The sequence below is a fragment of the Lissotriton vulgaris genome, chromosome 6, assembly GCF_964263255.1.
Source record: "Lissotriton vulgaris chromosome 6, aLisVul1.2, whole genome shotgun sequence".
Lineage (NCBI taxonomy): Eukaryota > Metazoa > Chordata > Amphibia > Caudata > Salamandridae > Lissotriton > Lissotriton vulgaris.
The window spans coordinates 805036082-805062892 of record NC_141694.1 but is presented as its reverse complement, the minus strand read 5'-3'; positions in this window follow the sequence as shown (position 1 = coordinate 805062892).

Below are 26811 nucleotides of genomic sequence, written 5' to 3'. Positions count from 1 at the left end.
CCTAATTGGCTGCTCACAACAAGGAAGAATATGTTGTGGCTGCCATAACAGAACTCGGGGACTCAGTCCCAGAGTACTGATAGACACAAAAGCAAAGGCCACATTAGTGGGGAGGGTGGTAACACTCTGACCACAGGGGTCATGTGGAGGTTGTGGTCCCAAAGTGCTTACCCCTTAAGCCAAATTATATGAAAATAAAATCATGTCATAGGCGCCACGGTACCAGAGTCTGGTACCACAGTACTCAGCAACCCCTCCCCCATGGTACTACAGTTCCGATTTTGTGGTGTTGTTGTACTGCACCACCATTCTACTGATAACAATTCATCAAACAATGAATAAAATAACACCCTGCACCCAAATGTCATTGTGCAGGAGGTAGTCAGTGGGCAGTGGGGGGTGGCTGCCTATTGTAGGGTGGGCAAAGGACCAACCCACTGCTGGTTAAGGCTGAAGTTGATAAGCAGCATTAGACTAGCGTGCTGGGTGCCTTTTGGGGGTTGGTCACCTATGTGAAGTTAGGCACAGTGGGGGGTTGAACACCTGTGGGCAATGTGCCTAGGGTCTGGCTGGTGGCCCTACACGAACTCCCTAGTGCATATTGCCTTTGGCTATGCACAGTGGCAGTTGGGTGCCTACGTAGGGTTGGGTGGTGCTGGGGATATCACGCAGTGACGAGAACTATCCAGAGGCTGGATTTCAGCATATGTTCAACTTTGGATATGACAAACCACAGAAAGTTACAGAAAAATACAAAGATTTAAGTAATGTTATTGGTAAGTATAGTAGTAACATCTAAGCGTACATTGAAAAAAACTACAATTCACAGACAAATCAAGACTTAAAATGGCATTATAGTTAGGTGTTGAAATGAGATGATGTAACGTTTAAAAACAGAAAACACTGAAATTCACCACTTATACTTTAGTGCACTAACTACAACATGCACTCCATCATGCACTGCTTATCACCTCACAAATCACGACACTCATGATATGCTAAATGATGATTTCTCAAATTACATCATCTTTGATACCAGTATTCACATTACCCGATTAGCTTTTATATCATTTTAAAAAGCATGTTGTTAGTAAAGGGCATATAGTCATATACAACATTAAAATAACTGTGTGTACAGGTGTGGGTAGACAAAATAGAAACAGTTTAAGCCTGAATTGCAAGTATGGTTGTACACGTGGAAAGTTAAATGGTGTACCAATTACAAACCAGTAAAGTTTGTGGTGTAATTAGTACTCCATGTTAACCAAGGTAAAGGCTGAGCATGCCTCATGTGGGTTGCATGGGCATGTTTCAAAGTAAGTTGTGGCTAAAGCATCAAAGCTTCGGTTGACAACAAAAATATTCATCAGTGGATGTTCTGCCACTGGCCCCTGTTAAATATGTATAATACTGTGCTATGGACGAATTCCATGTAATAAAGGTATTAATGAGGTAGATGTTTATTTGCAGAACTTTGCTAAGGATTTTAAGGCATTTTAGATGCTTGAATAATGTAGAATTTAGGTATGACCCACAAAGAGGTGGTTTACCTCACATAGGGTGTGTATGTCATTTTGCTCATCTCAGGAAATGTGTATAGTGTGGTTTGGAATCTGTGGAAGGTTTTCATAAAGCCTGGCAGAAGGTATTGTATTAATGACAAATGTATTCTAGGTCCTACTTAACAAAATATCTTCTCTCTTTGTCTCTCTCTTTCTCTCCTTAAACCCCTCTGTTCTGTGCTGAACAATATATTGCAATGAAAAGTCATAGTTAAGCTTTCATGAATTACAAAGAGAATCACTGGTGGCCTAGTTGTTCAGGTATTTTACTCTAAGGGGGTCATTAAGATCTCCGGCGGATCGGCAGTGGCGATACGAACGACATCCGTCCCCGCCCGCCACTCATTTCCCCCGCCATATTACTATGGTGGGCGGGGAACATCCTTTTCAACGCAACTTTTACGACGCATGCCTTTACATCGCAAGTTTTACAACTCATGTCATTACAACGCATTGCGCTGGGGGGTGCTCTAGGATAGGGAATAGATTTAATTTATATCCAACACCTTCCCTACTATCCACGGGGACTGGAGTTGGAATAGTAAATTACACTATTCACTATCCAGCACCCCTCAACACTATGCGTTGTAACAGCATGCGTTGTAAAACTTGCGATATAAAGGCATGCGTAGTAAAAGCATGCGTCGTACCATCATACATCCATGGTGGGCGGACCAAGGAGGACGGAAAAACCGTCTGCCACTTTTCCGCCCGGTCGACAAGTCGACCGGGCGGAAAAGAGTTTAATATGGTGGCGGTGTCTGCTAGACACCGCCATCCATATTATGATGGGGCAGAATCTCTTGTGGGCCCCTAGTGACACTGGGGGGTGGGGGTTGCACATGGGGGTACCTATGGTACCCCCTGCATTGCAATAATCAACATGGCTGGCACTGCGCGGTGCCTGTCACGTTGTGCATTGAAATGCATTGCATGCATTTTTCGCATTGGGGCTGGCGGTGCTTTCAGCACCACCCGCCACAATGTTAAATATGCGGGAAGCACCCGCCACAATGGCGGGCGCATCCTAACGGCCCCCACGGGACCCCCACCCTTATGGCGGCAGATCCCTTTTCACATCAGGTCCGCCTGCTATCTTAATGAGCTCCTAAGTCTGAATGTTAATGGCTACAAACTTAATACCTCCATGCTTATATGTTTACTCAAAGAAGAGCTCTATTACAATAGGTATCAAGGTTTGCAAGACACCGCCATCCATATTAGGATGCAGGCGGAAATTAGCCTTCCCATGACGGCGTTGCTGCCATGGAGAGGCATGTGGTCTTTGGCAATGGGGGCTTGTTGCAGGCCCCCAGGGTGTTGGGGGGTGTGGGATGCCCATGCGGGTACCTATTTGCATGCACAACATGGCAGGCACTGCACAGTGCCTGCCACGTTGTGCATGCAAATGCACAAGGTGCATCCACAGCATTGTGGTGGGTGGTGCTGTGAGCACCACCCACCACAATGCTGGGAATAGGGGATGCTACCGCCACGGAGGCGGTGGCATCCTAATTGCCTGTGCGGGACCGCCGCACTACTGGCAGCAGGTCCCAGCACCGCTAGGGTGGCGGGCAGACATAAGTATTCCCTACGTAAGTCTTCCCGCCATCCTAATAGACCCCTAAGTGTGTCCTGTGCACCCTCCTCTACCCACAAAACCTTCTGTTCTGTAATAAACATGATGTTACAGTCATCTCTGCTGACTTGAAATTGTTGATTGAATGTCATATTTAAGTTTTTTTTGCAACTTTAATATTTCATCACTGGTGAACTAGTGGCTAAGAGCTGGTTATGCACTTAGGGGCAAGTTTACGAGCAGAGTTGTGTCCTAAATGAGATTTATGAAGCCTCGCAAGGCAACTTTACGTGGCCCTGAGTGGCTCCATAAATCTGGAGTAAAGCAACACAGCGCAAATCAATGCATTCTGTTACTCTGCACTGGGAAGATGATCCAAAGACACTGCAAGGGTAGTGCCACTTAACTCCCATGGCTTCTGCCGTAACTGGTAAACCTAGGAATGCACCAAAAAGATATGCCTTCCCAGGGGAGATGTAACAAGTAGAAATATCTTTATTTCTCCTCGTTACATCCTCTTTATATGTGTGATGCATTCTGCAGTGCACATAGAAAGAGGAATATGCCTCTCAGGATTGCTTTTGTGCAGGAGGTTGACCCATCCTGCACAAAAACATTCCTGTATGCACTGGAGGCAGCCTTGCACTAAGGTGCAAGGGTGCTTGCATTGGTGCTAGGCTGCTAAAAGGCCACCAGCACAGAGGAAAAGGCAGTAATGCACGTATTGATGTAAATATGGCTCATTCCTGCCCTTTCCCTGTCAGGCAGTGCAGCATTGCGTGACAGGTTCATAAATAGGCCCCTTAATCTGTAGCTTAATGGTTTAAGTCTTTTGTGTCCATGGAGATGTTTTTGCTCAAAGATTCATTTAATTACAAAGAGTTTCAAAGTTAAATGGACGATTGATTATTTATATGTTGCCCTAACATTTGCTATGACGTATTTAAGTCACAGAAAATGTTAGTGAAACATGTAAGTAAGTAGCTTAGGCCTCAAATAACAACACATATCTCTATCTCTTTCCTCTACCCCCGAACACCTTTATTCTGTACTGAACATGATGTTACAGTTACCTATGGAATCTTCTTGACGTAATGTTTGGATCTAATGTCATTGGCATTGTGGTAAATGAATATTCAAGGTAGCCAGTGGTATGGATGAAACAGGATAAAGTTTATTCTCAACATAGGAATCTCAGGTTGCAGGAAAAGATGATAGTATGTGAGCAGGAAGGCCCCACTTGGAGCAGCATACTTGTTGCTCAGCTCACGCATTCCATCTGACACTCAATTAAACCCTTCACACATCAGCATTCTATTACCTCACACTCACTCTGGCTGAGCAACAGGGGATATATAAATAAGGAGAGAATGCATGTCGTGGGCATTAAGATACCACAGTATGTTTTCAACGTTTTTGATGTTGGTTCACTGGTAGCCTATTAGTTAAGGTTTTAAACTCTCAAACTTTTTTTTTTTAGATTTCTTTTTATTGTTAATCAAAAACATTGTCACAGTATACACATTGACAGAAAATCAACTAGGCAGGCCAGTTTGCGATGCAGTACACACAGATCACTTTATCCTGCTAAGTAGACAATCTAATTGATAATAAACCATGAGGGTGTTAAGTCCTCCAGGTGCGGCTGTGTCGGTAATGCGAAGCGCTCAGAAATGGTACCTCTGTATTCGTTCCATTTTCCTCATATTTGCATCCAGTTCCTAGGGCATTCTCTTGTGACATACACCATTTTTTCTTGAATCATGGACCAATCCATGTCCCTTTCTATTCCCCCAGCATCGGGGCTATGTGCACTCCCCACTTCGTAGCAATGTTCCTATTAGCAACTAGGAAGCCTAACGTTACCCAAGGTTGTGTTTTACTGTTTCAATCAGTTGGTGTTCCCATATATTGAGAAGACACAGTTTGGCCTCCATTGTTATTGTTTGCCCCAGAACTTCCCCTATAAATGAGGTGACCTCCATCCAATATCTCGCTATGCAGGGGCATTCCCACAGAACATGAAAAAAGAAGCCCTCCCGACCACACTGCCTTCTGCAATTAGGACCCCATTCTAACCAGAGCCGGGCCCGTAACATATATCCTGTGCAATATTTTCAGCTGCACCAGTTTGACCTTCAAGGGTATTGCCCCCTCCCGCAGGGATGCCAGCTCTTCCATCCGCTCTTCCTCATCAAGCTCCGTTAAGTCAGTTTCACACGTTGCACGGACCGCAGGAGGGGATCAGGTGAGTGATTTATTAGGTTTTAGGTAGGTCAGGGAGATTGCCTTCTTGAGCAAATAGCTGTCCTGGAGCCTATCCTTGAGAGGAGAAGCCTAAGGAGGGGTTTCCCCCTTCAGGATAACAGTGAATAGCGCATGTTGCACCTGCATGTATCGGAATCTCTCAGTATCCATGAGTTCAAACTTCTGTTGGAGGACTGTAAATGGCATTACTTATTTTTTCTCCCAGAGATCGCCCACTCGGGAGATCCCTACCATATCCCATCTATCAAACCCCTTCGTTTTCCAGAGCTTCCCAGATTGTTCAGAGTCCCATAGTGGGGTGAGTCACGTTATAGTTGTTGCCCATCCCATCTCTTTCAGGACCTGGTGCCAAACCTGTACCGAGTGCTGTCTGGGGGCCATAAGGGGAAATTTGGCTGGTTTAGAATACAATGCTCTTGTGTAATTCCCCCGGGAAGAAACCACTTGTTCATTGCCTAGCCAGGATCCATAGAGGGGGAGGTATATGCCATGGTTAATCGAAGCTAGGTGTGCTGCCCGGTAGTATTTTTTTATATTGGGCAAACCAATCCCCCCATCATACCAGCTCTGAAATAACCACCAAAACGCGATACGTGGCAGACCATTCCCCCAAAGCAGTGTCTGCTGCGTACTTTCCACCTGCCTGAAATATGATGCGGGAACCAGGGTAGGCGAGTTTTGTAGGAGATACAAAAACCGGGGTAGAGACATCCTTTTAAACAATGCAGCTCTCCTCAATTGGGACAAAGGAAGAGACTGCCAATGTGCTACATCAGATTTCAGTCACAGCAATGGTGGTGAGAGGTTAGCACTGTAAAATAATTTGAGATCCTTGGTGACAAAAATCCCAAAATACTTAAGCACATCAATTAGTGACTTTGACCAGTTAATGGTGTATCGGGAGTACATGTCGAAATTGGTGAAGATCTTAAGGACTCTACTCAGGGATCTGTTGGGGGAAGCCAAGTATAACAAAATATGGTCCGCGTATAGCGATAGCCAGTCCTTCCAATCATTAGCCCAGTGCAATCCTCCTATGATAGGGTTGCGTCGTATACAACAGGCCAAGGGTTCCAGTGTAAGAGCAAACAGCATGGGGGACAGGGGGCACCCCTGTCTAGTTCCCCTATGGAGTTGGAATATAGCAGATTTTTTATTGTTGACCACTACCTGGCAAATAGGTCAGTGTACAAAAGTCTGACCCAGCTAATAAATTTAGGGCAGAACCCCAACCGTTCCAGGATTGCGAACAGGTATGGCCACTCTATGGTGTCCAATGCCATAGTGGTGTCAAGAGACACCACTACTCCTTCTTCCATGATGGTGTCAGCCCCTCCCAGAACACCCTGCACCCTCCTTAAATTCAGGGATGTGTTGCGCGATGGCATAAAGCCAGATTGGTCCGGATGGACCAACTCTGGAAGAACAAGAGTCAGGTGGGTGGCAAATAATTTGGCAACAATTTTGGCCTCTGCGTTCAATTGTGATATGGGTCGATACGACATGCAGCAGTATCTTGGTTTCCCCTCCTTAGGTATACCTGCCAGAGTAGCCACTCTTTTGTCCTGGGGAAGGGATCCCTCCTACAGACTTTCCACGAACATGGCTCTAAGGTAGTGGGCTATTTTATCAGGCCTCAATTTGTGCGGTTCGATTGGGAGGCCATTAGGGCCAATTGCCTTTTCCGGTCTGGAGGGAACGAATAACCTGTGCTATCTAGTTTGTGGCAATGTCTTCCTCCAGTGAGGTACTATCTGCATCTGCCAATACCGGCAGATGAATTTCCGCCAGTAGTTCCTTAATTTCTACCTCATGTCTGAGATGCCTAGAAGTGTAGACCAAATCATAGTGTCGGACGAAATCGTCCAAGATATCCTGCGGGTCAGTAAGCTTTTCCCCACCCGCTGCCCTGAGTTCTGTGACCAGTCGGCTCAACGCTTCCCTCCTTTCCAACCAGGCTAATAATTTACCAGCCTTGTCCCCTAGCTTGTATACGCTCCCCAGTTTGTGACTGAGCATAGTTTTGGTAGCTTCTCGTGCCTCAGACCGCTATTCCTCTTGCTTCAAGTGGAGAATGTGTGCTGCATCTTGGTCAACAGATGTCGGGAGGCCTTCTTTCCATCTAAGAATTTCATCCTCCAGTCGGAGAAGTGTGGAGTGTTTATCTTTTTTTACCCCAGAGATGTGGGACAGGGCGTGTACCCGTATCACTGTTTTAAAGGCCTCCCAAAGGACCCACGCTGAGGCAACCGTGCCGTCGTTTTCCACAAAGTAGTGTTCAATCTCTTGCTCCAGCTTTAATTTAACTTCTGGGTTCCAAAGATACAAGGGGCTAATCCGCGCAACCCGAGTACAGTTCACCCTCCCATATACCCTGTGTAACTAAACTGGGGAGTAGTCAGATATTTCCCTGGCCAGGTGTCATACTTCTCTGACATAGCCAACTTGTGCCACCGGGGCGAGGATATAATCCAGGCAGGAAAAGCTTTTGTGGACCCCAGAGAGGAACGTGTATTGTGTCTCTGCAGGGTGATACACCCTCCACATGTACACCAGCCCCATGGCTTCAAGGGAAAGCGGAAGGTGCATTTGTGAGGGAGGCATATCTCTAGGAGGGTGGCGATCCAGTGTCACCGAAACTACTGAGTTTAAGTCACCTCCTATTATCATTCTACTGGTGGGAAACATAAGTAGTGCCTTCCCCAGGTCCCTGAGTGTAGTGTCTTGCAAGCCCGGTGGCAGGCAAAATGACAATAGCGTCAGCGCTTCTCTCTCCCACTTCCCCGATACCGCAGCATATCCCCCCAAATTGTCATTATATACATGTTCTATTGCCATTGGGAAAGCACGTCTCTTCAATATGCCAACTCCTCTGGAGCCCATTGTGAACCCAGAGTGACCCGCCAATTGATATCCCCCTTTAGCTAGGGCCTTGCACATGTTTCCTATGAGGTGCGTCTCTTGAAGCAACACCACTTCCGATGCATGGCGCTGAAGGAACTGTAAAACAATTCCTCTTTTAACTTTATCTCGCAGGCCATTCACATTCCAGGATAGTAACTTAATTTGCTTCACACTCGCGGTGCCCATAGCTCCCGCTAAAATTCGCTATTGGAGTGCAGGTGTCTAGATGTGCCCCTGGAGCACCCAACTGCAGACAATAGATCCCTGTGTGAATCACCGTGTTTTCAAAATCAAGTTCTCGGTCAGTGCATTTTCCATGCTTAGGCTTGCTAATTAAAATTCTGTGACAAACAAAAACTATACCCATAAGAATAAAACCTTTGACACCCCCACCCAATTACCCACCCAGCTCTTCTGCACTCTGGGCTTGGAACTGCTCATGACCCTAATATTGCAGAGTGCCTGTCGCCCTAACTAATAAACTAACTAGTAAGTGAAGTGGGAGAGGCAGTAGATTTCCACCCAATGAACCCTCCACGGCAATTGTACGCTCCCCAATAACTATATATGGACATGCATTACATACAAATAAAGGCAAATAATGCAGAAAAAGTTCACTTGGCCTGCTCAGCTCAGCGTCTTGGTCCATCTTGTGTCGGTGGGAGTGGGGGCGACGTTGATGTATCTGTGCCAACAGGGGCCGGCGTGGCAAAACAGTCACATACCAGTTCCAATGTCCAAAGTTCATCTGCCATTATGGGTATTCGCCAGTCTCTAGCCCTCCAACCATTCCTGCGCTGCTCCTGGTGTGTTAAAAAACCAGGTCTTGCCATCTGCTTATATGCGTAGCTTGACCGGGAATAACTTTGTGTAACAATTACCTTTATCTCTCAGCAGTTTCTTAACATCCAGGAAGATCCGACATTAGCGTTGAACCATTAACAAACGACTATTGTGAAATTCGGGAAAAAGGACAGTTCACTGTTGTCTATCTTGAAAGGGGGGTTAGCATGTGCCATCTGTAGAACACTGTTGCAGTCCCTGATGTTAAGGAGCCATGCCAGGATAGGCCTCGGAGGGGCACCGGGCTTGGGTCTTCCTCCTGGCACTCTGTGTGCCTTTTCACAGTAAAGAATTTAGAGAGAGACTTAGGACCTTGGTGGTTCATAATTAAGACCTCCACAAACAGGTCTGCAGCTGATCCCTCCGCTCGTTCAGGTACCCCAATAATTCTGATGTTATTGCGTCTTGTGCGGCCTTCATAGTCGTCTAATTGGGCTTCCATTCTTTTCTGCGCCATTTGCAGATCTTTGATTTCCCTGCCCATATGTTGTGTGTCGCTACTCAGACCATTGGTCACCCCTTCCATGTTTTTCACTTTTTCACTTGTGTCTTTCAAATCAGTCCGTAGCAATGCCATGTTGATTGAAATTATGTACATTCTGTGCTCCAGCGAGGTACGCATCCACGCTATGGCCACCATTACGTCCGCCAGCATTGGTTCTTCATCGAATGATGTCAATGATTTCTCCTTCTCTCCTTTAGTGGCCCCCTCCTGTTCGCCTCCTTTGGGAGTTGTGTATTTATACAACTTTGTTTGAAGTGAAGACCGCTGCCCCTTTGGTCCTGACATGGTGCAGCGTTGCAAGCAGGAAACAGTTCACCAGCACTGCGCACACGTGGTTCACTTGCTACCCACAGCGGACCAAATCTAGCACTTAGGGGGCTGCCAGGGCCGCCAAGCGAATCATGCACTGACCCCAGAGATCAAAAAAAGGGTCACCTTGTTTGCTATTTGATGTACCAGTCGAGGCACCCCTGGCAGATCACACCCGGTCCACCTCTTTATATGAGAGTTGCACCCATGTGCAACTCCACCAACCTTACTGCAATATCCTATTATTACTCGCTGAGAGGCAGGGTCTCAGCAATGGTGAAAGCGGCTGGCTTCCCTGCACACAAGGTCAGAGTGTCCCCTGGTGCGTCGCCAGAGTTCACTGCTCCCAAAGCAACGTACACCGGATTGTTGCCACGTGGCTCCCAGCAGTCGGTCTCATTGGCGGTTGCCGGGCAAATCGATCATTCAGCTCCCAGTCTTCCTCTTCAAAGGGCTCATCTGCAGCAATCAGCACACCAATCCGCAGCCTTGCCCGTTAACCTCCAACAGGGCCGCTAGGCTGTAGATAGGTCAGAAAACACGGAGCAGTGCCACGGACCTCTGATATGCCTCTGGTCCTCACAGCTACCGCAGGTAGAAGGGGGTGGGAGGCCTTTCAGCAAGATGTTACAGAGGCCCCCTGTGAACAGTGGAAGCTGGGTGCGAAATATTAGGCACAAACTTCTGGGGCAACGCCACAATTCAGCATCCATGGCCACCCCTCAAGGAGATCCCGGCCAGCCACTCTATTACACGAGCCCGGGGATTTGGGCCCCGATTGGCACTCCATTCCACCTCTACCAAGGATTTTTGGAGCAATCACTGTCCTGCGGTCAGCACCACAGCGGAGGTGTCACACTCAGTTTGGGGGGAGCAAACAGATATGTGTCAGATATTCCGGCAGTTTTATGCCATCAGCATCAGGAGCTCTACCGCCTCGCAGCCATCACGCTCAGCGGTCAAGACATAGCCCCCTAGACTCTCATACTTAAAGTTAGTGGTTTAAGTCCTCTGTCTCCATAATCATTGTGTTTGCTCAAAGGAAGGCTACAATACAAAAAGTAGCAAGATTCAATCGAAAACTAATCCTTTTCATGTTGCTTTAAGTGTCTGTATATATTTTTAATGGTTCAATGCCTTTTAAAACAAAATATCTTCTCTCTCTATCCCCCTTCTTCCCTCCTTGAAACCCCCTGTCCTCTACTGAAAATGCACTTAAGTGATTACCGCTGGTAATCTTGCATGTGGTGTTCACTAGCGTAATCTTATCTGACGTGGTCACTATTACCACTTTATAAAGCATTATCAATGGGTGATAATGAATTATGGGGATGTTTTTCACCAAGGGGTTCTAAGTGACATCAAACAGACATAAAGAGCAATACTCGACTTGACTATGATGTTACTCAGAACCCCAGAGTGAAAACATTCAAATAATTTACTTTTTACCCCTCTATAATTTTATGTTATGTATGACCCCCCTAAATCATCTGCCCCTGCTTTCAACTGCTGCGCAGATTTAGAGGATTAATGGGTGAGCTATAAACAACATGGCCTCTGTTTTGCATCCCTGTCCAAAAAACAAAAACAATAAATACATTCTTACCTGTCATACTTGACGAGCCACTACCACCTTCCATGCCTCCCTTTTCTCTGCTGCTGCTGTATTTTTCTGCTTTCATTCAAAGAAGACTAGCACAGCTGCGCTAACATGTTGTCAGAGAGCCCTCTCAGACTGACCTGGAAGGCTTTTATAACGTAGTAACAGTGAGCAACGAGTTTTGTTATCAACTGTTGCTAAGTAATAGCAGTGAGTTATGACATTTGGAAACTGAAATAAACTATAGCGGCTCCTTATGAGAGCCATACATAACAATGGCTTTAGATCATGATGATTCTGATGAAACATAAGAAGATATTAGTACAAAAAATGGTTAAGCCCCCTGCTGTAGATAAATCTCTTTTTCAGTCAGGCATAAACACTGGTGCATTCACAAATACATACTATATACAATGATCTAGCCCGCTCTATTCAATTTGAAGCACTTGACCACTGTGTCGACTAGGGGAATGACCATTAGCTTGGAATTGGAAAGAACACCCATGATCCTTCCTTCCAGAAAGGTAAATGGTTGTAGCCTTAGGGACAAACGCCAGTCAAAAGAGCAGGCAAACATTGTCTTTAGCCATTTAGGATACCATTTAAGGATACCGAAGCAGGTGGCAACCGCTTTGTTTATCTGGTGACTCATGGACAGCTTGTCATCTACCCATAATCCAAGACTTTTTACCACCTGAACTGGGGAGAGATTCTTACCCACAGTAGATGGGCAAAGATGAAGACCCCAACGGTGGGGGTGATGCCCACTAGCAGAACCTCCATCTTGTCCCCATTAAGTTTCAGCGAATAGATGTTCTTCCAGGCTGAAATTTGGGCAAGACAGGTATTAAGGGCTTCTGCATTGTGGTTATCCTTGCTGGATTAGGATACTCTCACATGCAGGTGAACAGGCATGAGTCACTGTAAAAAATGCTCACCAGACAGGCTTCTTTTTTCACTCACTTTGATTTGGGGACCTTTGCCCTCCACACCAGAGGATTTCACAGTTATGGTTCTCAAACTTGCACAACAGACCTAGGGCCATATGTATCAAGCCTTTTTTGATTCGCAAAGGCCAAAATTCGCTGAATTTCGGCCTTTGCGAATCGCAAAAGGCTAATTAGCATGAATTGATATGTATCAAACAATCGCATCTTAAGGAATCGCAAATACTTGGGATTCCTTAATTTGCCATAGCATTTAAGGAATCGCAATTTTGCGATTCCTTAAATGCTATGTATGGAGCATTTTACTGTTGCGAATTCAGCTTAAGGAATCACAATTTACCACCAACTTCCAGTTGGTGGTAAATTGTGATTTCTGTTCAAAATACACTAATTTGTATTTTGAATGTGGCATGTGACGCACATACATGCCCATAGGGCATGTATGCGTGCCATATGCACACACATGTGAATTACAGGGGTGCAGCAGGGAGTCCTTGAGACACCCCTGCACCCTTGCAATAATTCCCAAATTGCGATTAGCAAATTGAGAATTCGCAATTTGAGAATTATTTGGAAATCATTCCTATGGGCCTCCTGGCCCATAGGAATGCTTTGGAAATTATTTCTTAATTGCGAATTCGCAAAATGCGAATTCGCAATTAAGGAAGATTAAGGAATCGCTAATAAAAAGCAAATTTCTTCATACATACCATTTTGCGATTCCTAAATAGCGATGCCTTAAAAATCGCTATTTAGGAATCGCAAAACGGAACTATGATACATATGGCCCCTAACCTCCAGGAGCAAGTGCACAAGGCTGGACGGAGACGTCTGTCACTCAAGCATAAATATAAATATATTAATGTTTTCGATGGAAGGGTGTTATCAGGGGTATGGTCTTTTACAGCCTCCCTCAACTCACAAAGTCAAGATTTCTGAAGACAGGTAACTTACATTCATCAATTTCTCTCGGAAAATGGCTAAATTTCTCGACACTTGATATGTGTAGCTGGGCAGTGGGCACAGAGCTAGCTCTTGCATTACTATGAGCAGCGGTCCGAGCAGGTAAAGGGCAGTGAGCCGGGCAGGGCGGGGGATGTCAACAGATGACAGAATAGGAGTTATTTATTTATTTATTTATTTTAATTTTCGCTATTCCGTCATCTGTTGATTTGCCCCCCTCCCACCTCCTCCCACCTCAACCCGCCTCACCGCACTGACCTGTACGGACCGCCACTTGAAAAGTGAATCTACATTGCAATAGCGGGCTGAGACATAGACCTCCGGATGAGGAAGCACGCACTGATAGATGTGATGAATGGAATGCTTATTATTTAAAATGTAACTATTTACAACAATATTAAACGAGTAACAATTATATTCATAAATTGTTCTTTTATAGTAGTCAACAGCTGTGGTTTACTAGCGTCAATTCAGGGGATTTACCATTTCACTACATTTGAGGCTCATTAATTTCTATTTCTTCTGTGAATTTCATCTAAATCAGAGCGAAAACGGAAAGATGTCGTTCTGAGGGTTGTTAACATTTTTTATTGAGGGGCTCTCACGGTTACAACTGTTGATACTTTACATCAAAAAAGAAGTTACTTTTACACCTCATTGTAAATAATTATATTTGAACCTAGTAATATCATGGGACCGACATTGTAAGTATTCGAGCACCGGTCTTTAAAATAAGATAGTCCTTTAAAGATTGTAATATGTGGCATGCAAACTTTTGTTGTTTTCATTTGAAGATACTGCTAATGAATGCTCTGATCACCCAGGCAGCCATTATCTCCTCTTGCAATTAGAAGCAACTCAAATCACATCTATTCCTCCAGGAACCGTTGCAGATGTGTTACAGCATACAGAGGGGACTGAAAAGTTTAATTCCATGCTACATGGAGCTTCTTTTCACTGCCTTCGCCTGTGTGACTAAACGTTGCACCTCTGTGAAATGAAAGGTTCAATTTGGCACACTCCATGGACGGCGGTTCCAAAATGTGTTTCCCAGTGCTAGTTTGTGAACCAGCACCTCAAGGGGAAATTGCATCAGTTTGCAAAATGTGGTTCTCTTCAATGTTTGCTAGAACTGCCGTCCATGGGAGCAATTTTGCTGTGTGTCTGCTACAGATTTTGGGTTATATTGTTAAGTCTCTTGCACCATCGGAGAATCACTTTTTGTGACGCTCTGGCGGGTGCAAACTACAAAATCATATTTATGAGGTCACACAAAGCCAATTTTCATGGCTATAAATGCCTCATAGATATGGAGTGAGGCAAGGCAGCGCAATTCACTGCATTAACTTACTCTGCTCTAGGGAGGCGTTCAATGGGAATTGCGATGGGCGTTCCCACGTAACATCCATGGATTTTGACACTTCCCCAGATCTACAAGACCATGTAAACCAGGTGAAGCACCAAAAGCTTATGTCTGCTGAGGTGCGGCGTAACAAGGAGAAACTACTTTATTTTTTCTCTTGTGTTCCTCTTTCCATGTGTGCTGGATTCTGCAGCATACATGGAAAGAGGAATACGTCTCTCAGGATTGTTTTCATGCAGGGAGGTTCCCTTTCTGCACAAAAACAATCCTGACGACAACACAGGCATCCTTGAAGCATGGTGCAATGGTGCCTGCATTGGTGTTAGGCTGCCGAAACAGCACCTGTGCAGTATCCGATAAACATGGTTCATTCCTGCCCTTTCACTGTAATGTAGGGCAGTACAGCAAGGTGACTTGCTACGCTGCCCTACGTCAAATCCCCATAAACGAGGCCCTCTGATGTAAGTAGATTGGCGCACTGGTTTCCATCACTTTGTGCTGCATTGCACCAAATGCACGAAATGTTAGTAAATAAACCCCACAATCATTTATCCAGTCTCAACCTATTGCCCATTTGGGGCACTCAAAATTCAAACTCATAACCCTGAAAGCAATACTTTGTGCTTGAACAAGGAATTTCTCCTCTCTCCAACTATACTTCCTGAATCTGTCCATCCCAATCCCTCAGGTGGGATTCCTGAGTCTAGAAAGTGGACACAGCAGTAACGTTTCTGCCCCTTTTAGGTTGGGTGTAAGTTTGGTAGCCGCACTTTGTTAGGGCCAGGTCGTGGGCACCCTGAAGGAAGGAGCATGGAGAGATAGGTTGCTTTACTCCGTGAATAGAAATAGATATTTAGAAAGGATCAAGCAGTTAGCGATCCTCATCACATTTGAGGTAGGGCAGCCTAGTTTTTTATTTTTTATGAAAAAGTAAAGGCTCATCTAGAACACCAAGGCCACTATTGTCCAATAATTAACTAAGCCAGTCCTCGTGTCCACTGCCTGGCATAGGTTGCGCTCCCTTCATGGATGATCATAAGGCTCATGGGACACAATGTTCTAAGCTACTGCAGTTACTTGGTCTAGGCTGCATAGTCCACAACCTTCCCCTCGGAGCAATACCACTCAGGTACTGACTTCCATCATACTAACGCCTCCAGATCCAAACATTTTGGGACTTCACTCCAAGCCTCAGTCAAGCTGTATAAGGGCATTTGTTGAGTGTCTACTATGATTAAATTGTCTCTAGATGCTTTCTGTTGATCTTGTTGTTGAAGAGGTGAAAAAGACCAAGTAAAATAAAGATGTTTTCAAATGATTTTTTCATTTCAAACATTTTGATCCTCACCTAATATTATGTGGGGGCTTAATCCACCATCTGGCACCTAAATAAAATAATCTTCGACCGCAACATTGTAGAGAGCCTGTTTGGGTCAGGAAGCTTTGATGATCTCAGTATAAGGAATGACCACGTAGATAGGGCTAGATTTTCTCTGCAAGGTATTCATTAGGTTGGTCATTGTTTCAGTCGTACACATTTTACCTCCTCTCAAATTTCAGCTCTGCTCTCTGCCATCATTTGGCCCACATTCTGGTAGGTATTCTGTGGTGAATTTTGCACTTACCAGCTCACTCATGTCGTCCATGTGCAATGGGGCAACATTACTAGTAATTAACCAATGACATATGTGAGCCCTTGCATCTCAGGTCTTGTGTATAGTCTATGAACAGAGCATGTTAAAAAAAATGTTTATGCTAGGCTGGTTACAATAAATGTAGCCCATTACCCCCTCATGGGTCCTCCCCGTCCCAGTCCTAACAATGTGAGGCAGTCCTGCCTCCACCCAGCCAATCACAACGCCAGTATTCAAAAGTTACATAAGCCCCTCCCACCTACCGCCATGCCTGTTTTTTTTCTGCTCGACGGCGGTCGGAACGCTGGTGCTCCCGGTTCCTGTTTCTGTTTCTGGCTTTCTTCAGGACGGTGCCGTGAGTGTTTCATTTGAAGTTTTATGCTTCTGCGTTATTTTCCTGTGTGAATTTCACAGGAGTATTTCATTTGCAGTTTTTTACTTCTGCATTGTTTCCTGTGGGTTTTTCTCTGCGCGGCTGCTCCGGTCCCCCGGTCAGCTGCGCTCCTGTTCTGGGGTCAGGGACTCTCCCCGTTCCTGTGCTGGGCTGGGGCGGGGAGTTTTTGTGGTGTCCTGGCCCCGGGTCGTTCCGGCGCTGTGGTTCTAGTGCAGCGTCCTGGCCCCACGGTCATGGTCTTTTGATCTGGGGCTGTGGGTGGAGACTTCAGGGCTGCCCTTGTAATTTTCACCGGTCTCATGTTGTGTGATTTGGTGATTGGGGGCAGTGTTGCTTGGAGGTTGCTGGGCACTTCCTTTGTTGTGTGGTGAGTTCCTGTTTGGTTCGCTTGCTTGGGTTCACTCACCATGTGTGAAGGGTCGTCTTCACCTGTGCCTGCTTGGGCTGTTTCCATCTGGCATGGTTTCCAGGTTCTGCAGGTGGATGACATTTTTGCAGATTCTGGGGCTGCGCTGAATACTGTGAAGGGCTGCTGGAGTTCACAAGATCTTCCTGCCTATGCTGTCCAATTACCTGGGTTGATATAGTTTCAATCTGTGCTTTTCCACAGTTGTTGGTATTGGCTGCCCAGTATGCGCTGCCGTGGCCTACTTTGCGTTGTCCTGTGGATATCTTTATTAGGGTGATGCTAGGTTGTGGCCCTAGATCCCTGGATGCTGTGGGGTTTTCCACACAGTTTGTTTACTCTGTGGTGGTTGACCTTTTCCTTCCATGTTGTCCTGTTGGATATCCTGTCTGATGCATGGCTTGCGGCAGATACGCAGGGTTTTCCTCGTTTTCTGGGATGGTGGTTTCGCCTGGCGGACTTTGTCTCTCACTTTCCTGCATTTCCATGTGTTGCTTCTTTTTTTGGGGTGCATGCTGGCTCTTGTTCGGCCTGTACTTCACTGTTCCTTCTCATGGGTTGTGTGGAGTTTGGCTGTTTGCGGGCCTTCCTTCCTGTCTTGGCTTGATGGGTTGAGTCTTCTCCTCGGCTGACGTGGTCCTGGCGTCTTGGTCCACTGTCTGTTTTTCTGTGGCTCCTTGGCTTTTTGGCTCCCTCTACTGACAGTCTGTGTGGTGGTGCTCTGTCTTCCTCTCGGCCCTTTCGTGGTCGGGGGTGGGGGAGGCTGTGTTCTGTTTGGTTCCCGGCCTCTGTTGCGCCTAAGGCTGCCCCTGGGTGTTGGTTGTCCGGGTCTTGGGTATTGTTGTGCCCTGGGAGGGGGGTCTCTGTGACCTGGTGGTTGCGGTTGCGTCTCTTTTTCTTTGGGTCTGTGTCCCACTCCTGGTGTTCATCTGGCAGTGGGTTCCTTGTCTCCGTTGCTGTTTTTATTTCGGTTTTGGGGGCTCGGATCCATTGTTCCTGGCTTGTTGGTCCAGTCTGCTTTCCGACTGGTGGGTCCTGTCGGTCTTCGATCTTGGTTTCCGGATTCCTTTCCGGGCTGTCCCTCTTTTTGGGCTGTTTTCACGGTTGCTCCGTTGTCCTTTGACCCGTGTTGCATTTACCTTCTTCTTTGGGCGTCGGTCTTTTTTTGTCTCTGGGCGCTGTTGTGCTGGTTCCGGTGGCGGAGCGGGGCCAAGGTTTCTCTTCCTCTTTGTTCTTGGTCCTGGCGCCCGTTGGTTCCTTTCTGCACGGTTCTGTGTTCCGGGGCTTTATTCCACTTGGTGCCGCTGGTCGGTTGTTCCCCTTGCGGTCTGTCACCCCCTCTTCCTGGTGGGTGTTTTTTTTTTTTTTTGGGACCAAGGAGCTATAGCTCAAAGGTAAGTCTTGTACCTCTGGTGGGGACAGCCCTCACAGGCCAGGGTTCGAATCCTGCCAATGCTGTAGAAGTATCCCGAGGTGGAATTTTAAAAAATAACTTCCCTGGATTTGGGTGTTATCTGTTTTTCACGTTCCATCCATCTGGCTGGTCCGCGGTTCCTGCGGTTTGCTGTGGATGGGTTCCTTTCTCTGTTTCGGGTGTTGCCTTTCGGCCTCTCTCCTGTTCCCCAGGTTTTTTCTACGGTGCTGGCTCCTGCTGTGCAGGTTTTTTGCTGGTTGGCGGTTCCGCTCTTCTTGCACCTGTTGTTCTATGTTATGCAGGGTCAGGTCTGTTCCATACCTGGGTGGGTGCCCTCCTGGGGGGTGCTGTTGGCTTTTCCCTATGTGGCTTTTGTCTGGTTTCTGCTTCCACCCTCCTTGTGACCGTTCTGGCGTTGGTGGCGTTATGGCCTTGCTCCGGTTACTGGGTTCGTTGTGGTTCTGGCCATTTTTCTTCTGGTTCCTGTTCCGGGCCTTCGGTTTCTCGGGGCCTGTTCGTCACTTTGCATGGAGTTGTTTTCGCCCTCCGGCTCGGTTCTCTTCCCTGTTGGCTCTTTAGTGGGTCCTGCTGGGTCGCCCTTCTGTCCTTTAGGGTTGGTTGCGGTTCCAGGAGGTGGTGGCTGCCCCCACGGCTGTGGTTCCTTGGGTTTGCCTGTTCCTCCTGTCCTTGGTGTTTCTTCTGATTGGCTCTTTGGGTCCTTTTCCGTGCAGGTTACATGGCTCTGGTTCCTCTCTCCCCTGTTCTGGTTCCTACTTTGGTCTGGTGGCTTTGCTCTCCCGACCTGGTGTTTGGCGTGCGTTTTCAGCTCCCTTCTCTCCTCTTGTTGTCCTTGGACGCCTGTCCTTGGGGTTGGGCACCACGTTGGGGTCCTTGGTGGCTGCCAAGTTTTTTGATTCGTGCTGGCCTTCCCGTGGCTATTTGCTGCTTGGACCTTCTTGGGGGGACCAGTTGCATGTCTCTGTTCCTGCTGGCTTCCATGTGTTGTTCCCACGACACTATGGCTCATTGGTGTGTCTTGTGCCTCTGGTGGTTTTTGCTCCCGCAGCTCTCTCTGGGCCGTGTCTCCTCTGTGGGCTTTGAGTTTGTGTTCGGGTCTGTCTGCGTTTTCGTTCGTAGACGCTGCTTGGGCCGTTTCCTCCTGTCCTCTGTTTTGTGCCCTCTGTGCTCGCTTCGGCGGCACATTTTCTTTGTTTGGTTCGATTTGGTGTGGATTTGCATGGCCCCTGCACATTTCCTTGGCCTTCGGGCTTTCTGTGTGCCTTCCCTCCTATTTCTCCTCCTACATAGTCTGGGGATGTTAGGGGGTGTGTGTAGGTGTCTGTATCGTTGGCCTCTCTGTCTTTGATTTCTGCTCCTGCTGCTGCTGGCGGGGGTCGGGTTTGGCCGGACTTCATTGACTCCGGCTCCGCTTTTTGGTCCACAGCTGGTTTTTGCCCTGATGTCACTTGCTTCTGACGGCCTGCCTCTTGTGCGGCTGTGGTTGGCGTCTTTGGGCTGTTCCTCTGTGGTGGCTCGTGGCATCCCGTTGTCACGTCAGCCTTCGGCCCTTGGGTGCTGTGGTAGTCTTTGGGGTTCTTTTTTCTCTTTGTGTTCTTCCGATTGGGTCATTCCTGCGCTGGGGGATCCTACCTTTGTGTTGGATTTTCTCAGGACAATTTTTTTTACAGGGCCTTGCCCCTTCCGCTTTGTCTTCTCAGTGGGCGGCGGTTCGTGCTTGTTGCCCCTTTGGAGAGTCGGTTTCTTCTAGGCTTTCGGCTTCGTCGGCCGGTCTCTCCTGTACTCGTGCCTTCTTGGGTTTTTGCCTGCTGTTTGGGGGGGTCTCATGTTGCCCCCTTTTGAGCTCTTGCTGGTAGCTGTCTTGTTCTGGTTGTCGGCTACTGTGGTTTTTTTTGCTGGCCATCACCTCTGCTCGTCGGTTGGGTGCTTTGGGTGCTCTGCTAGTTTCTTTTCCCTGTTGGGAGTTCCTGCCGGATTGGGTTGGTTTGTGGCTTGTTCCGATCTTTCTGCCTGTGGGTTCCTCCCGTTTCCTTTGGCAGCTGGAGGTGATTCTTCCTGTTTTGCCTGCTGGGGGGTCCCTTGTTCCCCCTTCCTTAGTGGTTCGCTGGACTCTCCGGTTTTTCCCACCTTCGTTCCCTGGTGTTTTTCCATTTTCTCCTGCCCTGTTTGTCTCCCGTGGAGGTGTGGCTTGGGGGATATGGTTTTTCCGATTCTTAGGTTGATCAGTGGGTGCGTTTGGCGGTCTGCCTGCCTTTTCGGTCCTTTGGGTCTGCCTCCTCCGTCTCTGGTGCTGGGTCGTTAGACATGTTCTGTGCCTGCTTCCTGGGCTAGGGCGGCAGGAGTTTTCTATCCGGGAATTTGTTGGGCGGCCACCCGCTGTCTCGTAATTGTGCTACCTTCTTGGCTTGTTGTTTTACATGCCTCTGCTGGCTGTTTTTCTGTTGGCGTCTTGGACGTTGCTGTTCGTTGATCTTTACTGATTTGTACTCTGCATGGATCCCTGGTGTCCTGCGTTTTTTTGTTGGTTCTCTGCTTGTGAGTTCCTCACGTTGCTAGGACTGGGACGGGGAGGACCCATGAGGGGGTAATGTCTTATTACTTACCGGTAATCTTCATTACCCCGATTAGGGTCCTCCCCGTCCCAGTCCTGTATCCTCCCGCCCCCCGCTGTGTTTGTGTCGGAGTCTTGTTGATAACAGGCATGGCGGTAGGTGGGAGGGGCTTATGTAACTTTTGAATACTGGCGTTGTGATTGGCTGGGTGGAGGCAGGACTGCCTCACATTGTTAGGACTGGGACGGGGAGGACCCATGAGGGGGTAATGGGCTACATTTATTGTAACCAGCCTAGCATAAACATTTTTTTTAACATGCTCTGTTCATAGACTATACACAAGACCTGAGATGCAAGGGCTCACATATGTCATTGGTTAATTACTAGTAATGTTGCCCCATTGCACATGGACGACATGAGTGAGCTGGTAAGTGCAAAATTCACCACAGAATACCTACCAGAATGTGGGCCAAATGATGGCAGAGAGCAGAGACTGGGACTGGGAGGACCCTAATCGGGGTAATGAAGATTACTGGTAAGTAATAGGACAATAACACGTCCACACATTTATTACTACACTGCAGTAAGTTTAATTTCATATTACTATGGTAGGTACCATGTAAATAATATACAAAAGTCCTACGTCTTTTCTCATAAATCTGAATATTGCACTTACTTTACAGTGGCTAAACAGTACTTTTAAAAGTCAAGAGTCCGGTGTATTATAATCTTTTCTCAAGGCATATATTCAAAACCTTTATATCCTGGATATGGTTAAATAACTTTATTTATAACTACTAAGCATGGTAAATGAGCACAGCATAAACAGCTTATGCAGATCATCAAGGAATCACATATTTATTAACATAGTTGAGGAAGGAGAGAGGCATCATGAGACACCCAAGGCTTCGCCTCTTGCGAGTCAATCATTCAGGGTTCTTATAGAGCGCGGCTAATCATCCGCTAGGTTCTGCAGTTTATTCGAAGAGCCGGGTCTTGAGGTCCTTCCTGAATTGAAGCATTGAAAGAGATTGCCTGAGATGTAGGGATAGAGAGTTTCAGGTCTTTGCCACTAGATAGGAGAAGGATCTTCCTCCGGCCGAGTCTTGCTGCTCTGTGGAATAGTGGCCCCCTCCCCACACTCAACACTGCAAATAAATTGTGTTTTAGACTCTGCACCTCTGAGGATAAGTAATGTGTGGTGTGGCAGTTTAAATATGCACAGACAAGCTTAAGAGGAAATTATGACTCAAAAGCCAGTTTTTTAAAGCTCCATGCAATTATTGAAACTCAAAAATGTGGAAATTAAGGGAAGAGCACTCCCCATTCCTTTAAATCATGGATCTTTATTGAATTTTCTTCATTTCCTCCTGAGGATTCTAAGGTTGGACAAAGAGTTTGATGTTGTAACGCTGTGATGCTTAAATCGGTTACTTGATGGCATGCTAATGGTTTGTAACAAGAACAACATAGTGTGCTCAGCGGGTCTCATTACAAAGCGTCTGCAATAGGTAGGTTAGAATTACTCCTGTAGGACTCCTATTTTACTCCTGGAGTGCAGGAGTAAGCCAGGCATACCACAAATGGAAGTCACAAAAGCTTTCTGTATCAGACCCAGTGTGTTTGCCACCATCAGGAGATGATTGCTCCACTCCTTATTCCATTATTTTAATAATAACTTTACTAAAGCTGTTCATTGCATTTTTCTTTTGAAATCTCACAAGTATTGTCTGCTTGTCTTGGGAGTAGCAGACGATATGCAACATGCATATTAATTCCAACCAGTCTAGATGTCATTAAATGATAAGATCTGCAATTATGGTTTTAAACATCTGTTAAATGGAAGTAAGGCAACATGTTTAACACACTTGGTGAAAAAAATTGAATAATGAGCGTAAAAATTACATAAAGCTACTTAAACAATCATTGCACGACATGCAAAATACAAAGCCTGCACTTTGAATATTAACTGGGTAAGTTGTGACAGGCAGTTGTGTAGCAGTGTTTTTTGAGTATGGCAAGGGCGTGCAGCATGTGGTTTGTGTCCCTGTCATAGTGTTATAATCTGACCCCCTCCCCCTTAGTTGATTTTGCGCGACATCGACTACAACAGCCCATATGCTGTATAATTCTAGACACATTCTGATTACAAAACATTTTGCAGTTACTTGTTACTTTAACAACAACAAAAAACCCCTAGAACTTCATTCGGACGTTTCACATTTCCGGTTGGAGTGGCACTGGGAATTTGATTGTCAAATTTGAGGAAATTGATTCAGCCACTTTTGGGAATTTCTCTAAAAGAACTGGCCTACACATTTAAATATGAGTGCTGTCAGCAAAATTGTAGGTCATTGGTTCATTTTTAAACACCATACTGAGCATGCATGAACGGAGGTCCTCGTTAAATAGCAAGTGTAATCACTACTGAGATTACCACCTAGAGGTATTGTGTATATACATTAATTGATGGTATGGGATCTATTCTGGGGTAAAATCTGTGGGGCTGATTCACAGAACTAATCTGAGATAAAATCCTAAACGTACTACTTTTGGTATTCACAGAAGGCATTTAGTAGTAGTAAAGTTAGGACTCCTAACTTTGCTACTTCTAAATGCCTTTTGTGAATACCGAAATTCGTTAAGGTAGGACTTTGTCTCAGTTTAATAGTTGCAAAGGTAGGAGTCCTAACTTTACTACTACTGGTGGGCGTGGCCCAACCGCGGACCAAGATTGCCACGTAGTCTCAGAGCTCTGCCGAACTCCCCGGAAACAAAGCCCATCCCGGAACCCACATGCTGATATGCCCCACATGCGCTGATGCTGCTGCACTTCCAGGGCATCTTGATTACAGCGGTATCTCTCTCCCGGACATGGGAGGTCGGGGACTGCTGCACTTCTGCTGTGCGTGCTGTGGCTTACTTCACACTGCCAAGCCGCGGTCTCAATTGCTGCCCACCTGCCGTCTGGGGCAGTGGGCGCTGCCCCCTTGACTTTGACACGTTTGTGCTCTGGCGGTGCTGGGCAGCTGCGAGGCACACATGGAAGACACGCTGTTTCCCTGCTGCAGCGGACACCACATGGCGCTCCTGGTCTACTCGGACTACCCGATTGGCAGAGGGCAAGCCCGCGTGTGTATCCCGTGGGCCACGACACACCACAACCCTCACTGAGGTCTCAAATACCTCCAGTGGGCCAGGCTGAAGGATGCTCCCCTTCCCTTGCAGGTCTTTGACACTCCACATAGCCTCGCAGGCCAAGGCGCTTCTCCCGCAATTACCAGGCTGCGGGGTGGGGCATGAAAGCGCGCAGCGGGTCCATGGTGGCGGTGGCCCTAATTGCTCTCATTTAGATGCCTGCGGGGGACAGACTCCCCCTTTCTGTGTGACCCCAGCAGAGGTGGAATCCCCGAATCGTGGCTGAATTGGCCTGGAGGACTTGGCTAGCAACAGCCAGAAGGCCCCATTGGGGGTAATCACACATTGAAGGAGTCGGGGGTGCATCAGGGAGATTGCTCTCTCCTTAACAGTTCGAGCCTAGATTTGGACAATTGCAAGACGACTAGCTCAAGCTGTGCCAGGGCTATTGTGACACTATTCCTTGTGGCCCCTTCCCAAGGCCATGGGCAAGGGGGGTCCGAAGCAGCAGAAACTCACCTTTGAAAAGGCAGGTAGAGGCACTGATTCGACAAGCTTCACAATGGCAGAGGGAGGCGATCGGGCTGCTGCGCCGCCGCAGCCCAACGTGCAGGGCAATGAGGCACTCATGGCAGAACTTAAGGTGGGCATCTTAAGTTCTGCCATGAGTGCCTCATTGCCCTGCACGTTGGGCTGCGGCGTTAAGGTGGGCATCCATGCACTGGACACTTACTTTGACGCTCTCGACAAACGCCTCCGCTGAATGGGGCCGACTGGATCAGCAAGATAAGGGACTTAACAACGCGGAGGGCAGGATTTCAGATTTGGAGGATGCCTCGGCCCCTGCAATAAAATGGTTGGAGAGGTTGGAAGGTCTATTGAAGAGCATCGCCATAAAGAATGAGGACCTTGAAGCCACAGGGAGACGCAGCAACGTTAGTCAGCTAGAGGCAAACGTTGTAGGGGAGGAGGGGGACAAATGTGTTTCCAACAAAAAAACAACATTGGCCTTATGGCACTGCAAATAGTTTAACAAATGCATCCTCTTCCTGGCATTGTTCAGACCCTGCACATTCCATGTAAAGAAGTTAATGTCAGAGATAGTGGAGAGCCTACCCACCATCATCACAAGTGGTCATAGCTGTAAAGAACAAGATTGTGTCAATTTTAGCACACAGACATCATGACAGACCAATCGTGTCAGGAACAAATTATACCATATCACCAAAGAAACATCTGCCTAATCCCCACAATCGAGACCTAGGGGAAATCCCAAATCCCATAGTAGTATAAAGCAAATTTCATTATTACCAAAAGTAGATATAGCAAGAAATGTGCCAATGCAATAGGGGAAGGCAACGCCTCACCTCATCCCCGAAAACTTTCAAACATGTCTTGAAAAATGAGTACAGAGAGCCAGAGTCAAGAGTCCAATACTTGAACTATCGTGGAGAGGAAAAAAAAAACACCGGGAGGAAGAATGAAACAAATACACTCAATACTTATCAGCGTGATTTTATGGTTAAGTCTATCAGCTCTCTGAAAACAGTTCCATACTGGAGCCAGAGTTAGCCAGAGTTCTGCATCTGGGTTGATCGTTCTGGCTTGGGCGACTTTCTCGGCGGCCCAGAGTTGGCTCAGATTCTTAGAAATTCTTGGGCCTCAGTCGGAGTTTCAAAAATCCTTGACCTGACATCTGCGTCAACTTTCAGTCGCGCAGGGTACAGAATACCGTATTTGAGACCGGCCTTGCGTAACCTGGTTTTGATTGTTGCAAATTTTAGACAGGCCTCTTGAACCATCGCATGTAGTCTGAGTACAAGGAAATGGCAGAGCCCTGCCAGTCCAGTGACCCACGTTCTTGTGCCATCCACAATGCAGTGTCCCTGTCTTTAAAGTTCAGAAGCCGGACCAGGATGGGATGAGGTGGATAGCCAGGGTTAGGTTATGGACCAAGGGATCTGTGCCCCCTTTCGACAACAAAAGTAGCAGTGAAGGCCTCCCGACTGAATAAGTCAACTGGAAGGCCTTCAATACGCCACCACCAGTCGGTATGAAGAGGGAGGCAGACCGGGACGCATGCAGGAAGAACTGTTACAGCCTTGTGTGGGGAAGGCTTATTTTACAACTACCTGCTCTGATGACGGGCAGATTCACACTGACAGCTGTGATCAGAGATGAGTTCCATTGATATTACACCAACTTATATACTACTCGCGTGAGGCACTACGACGATGAATGCAGGGCTTACTTAAATGAGATCGCTCTGGTATGGCTTGAAGACTATATGCAGAAGTTCTTGGAGTAATTTTCTGAGAAAGAAATTGTTAGCACTATATATGCCTTAAAGGGTACTACAGCGCCAGGGCTAGATGGCTTCACAGGCACATATTATAAACATTATAAAGATAA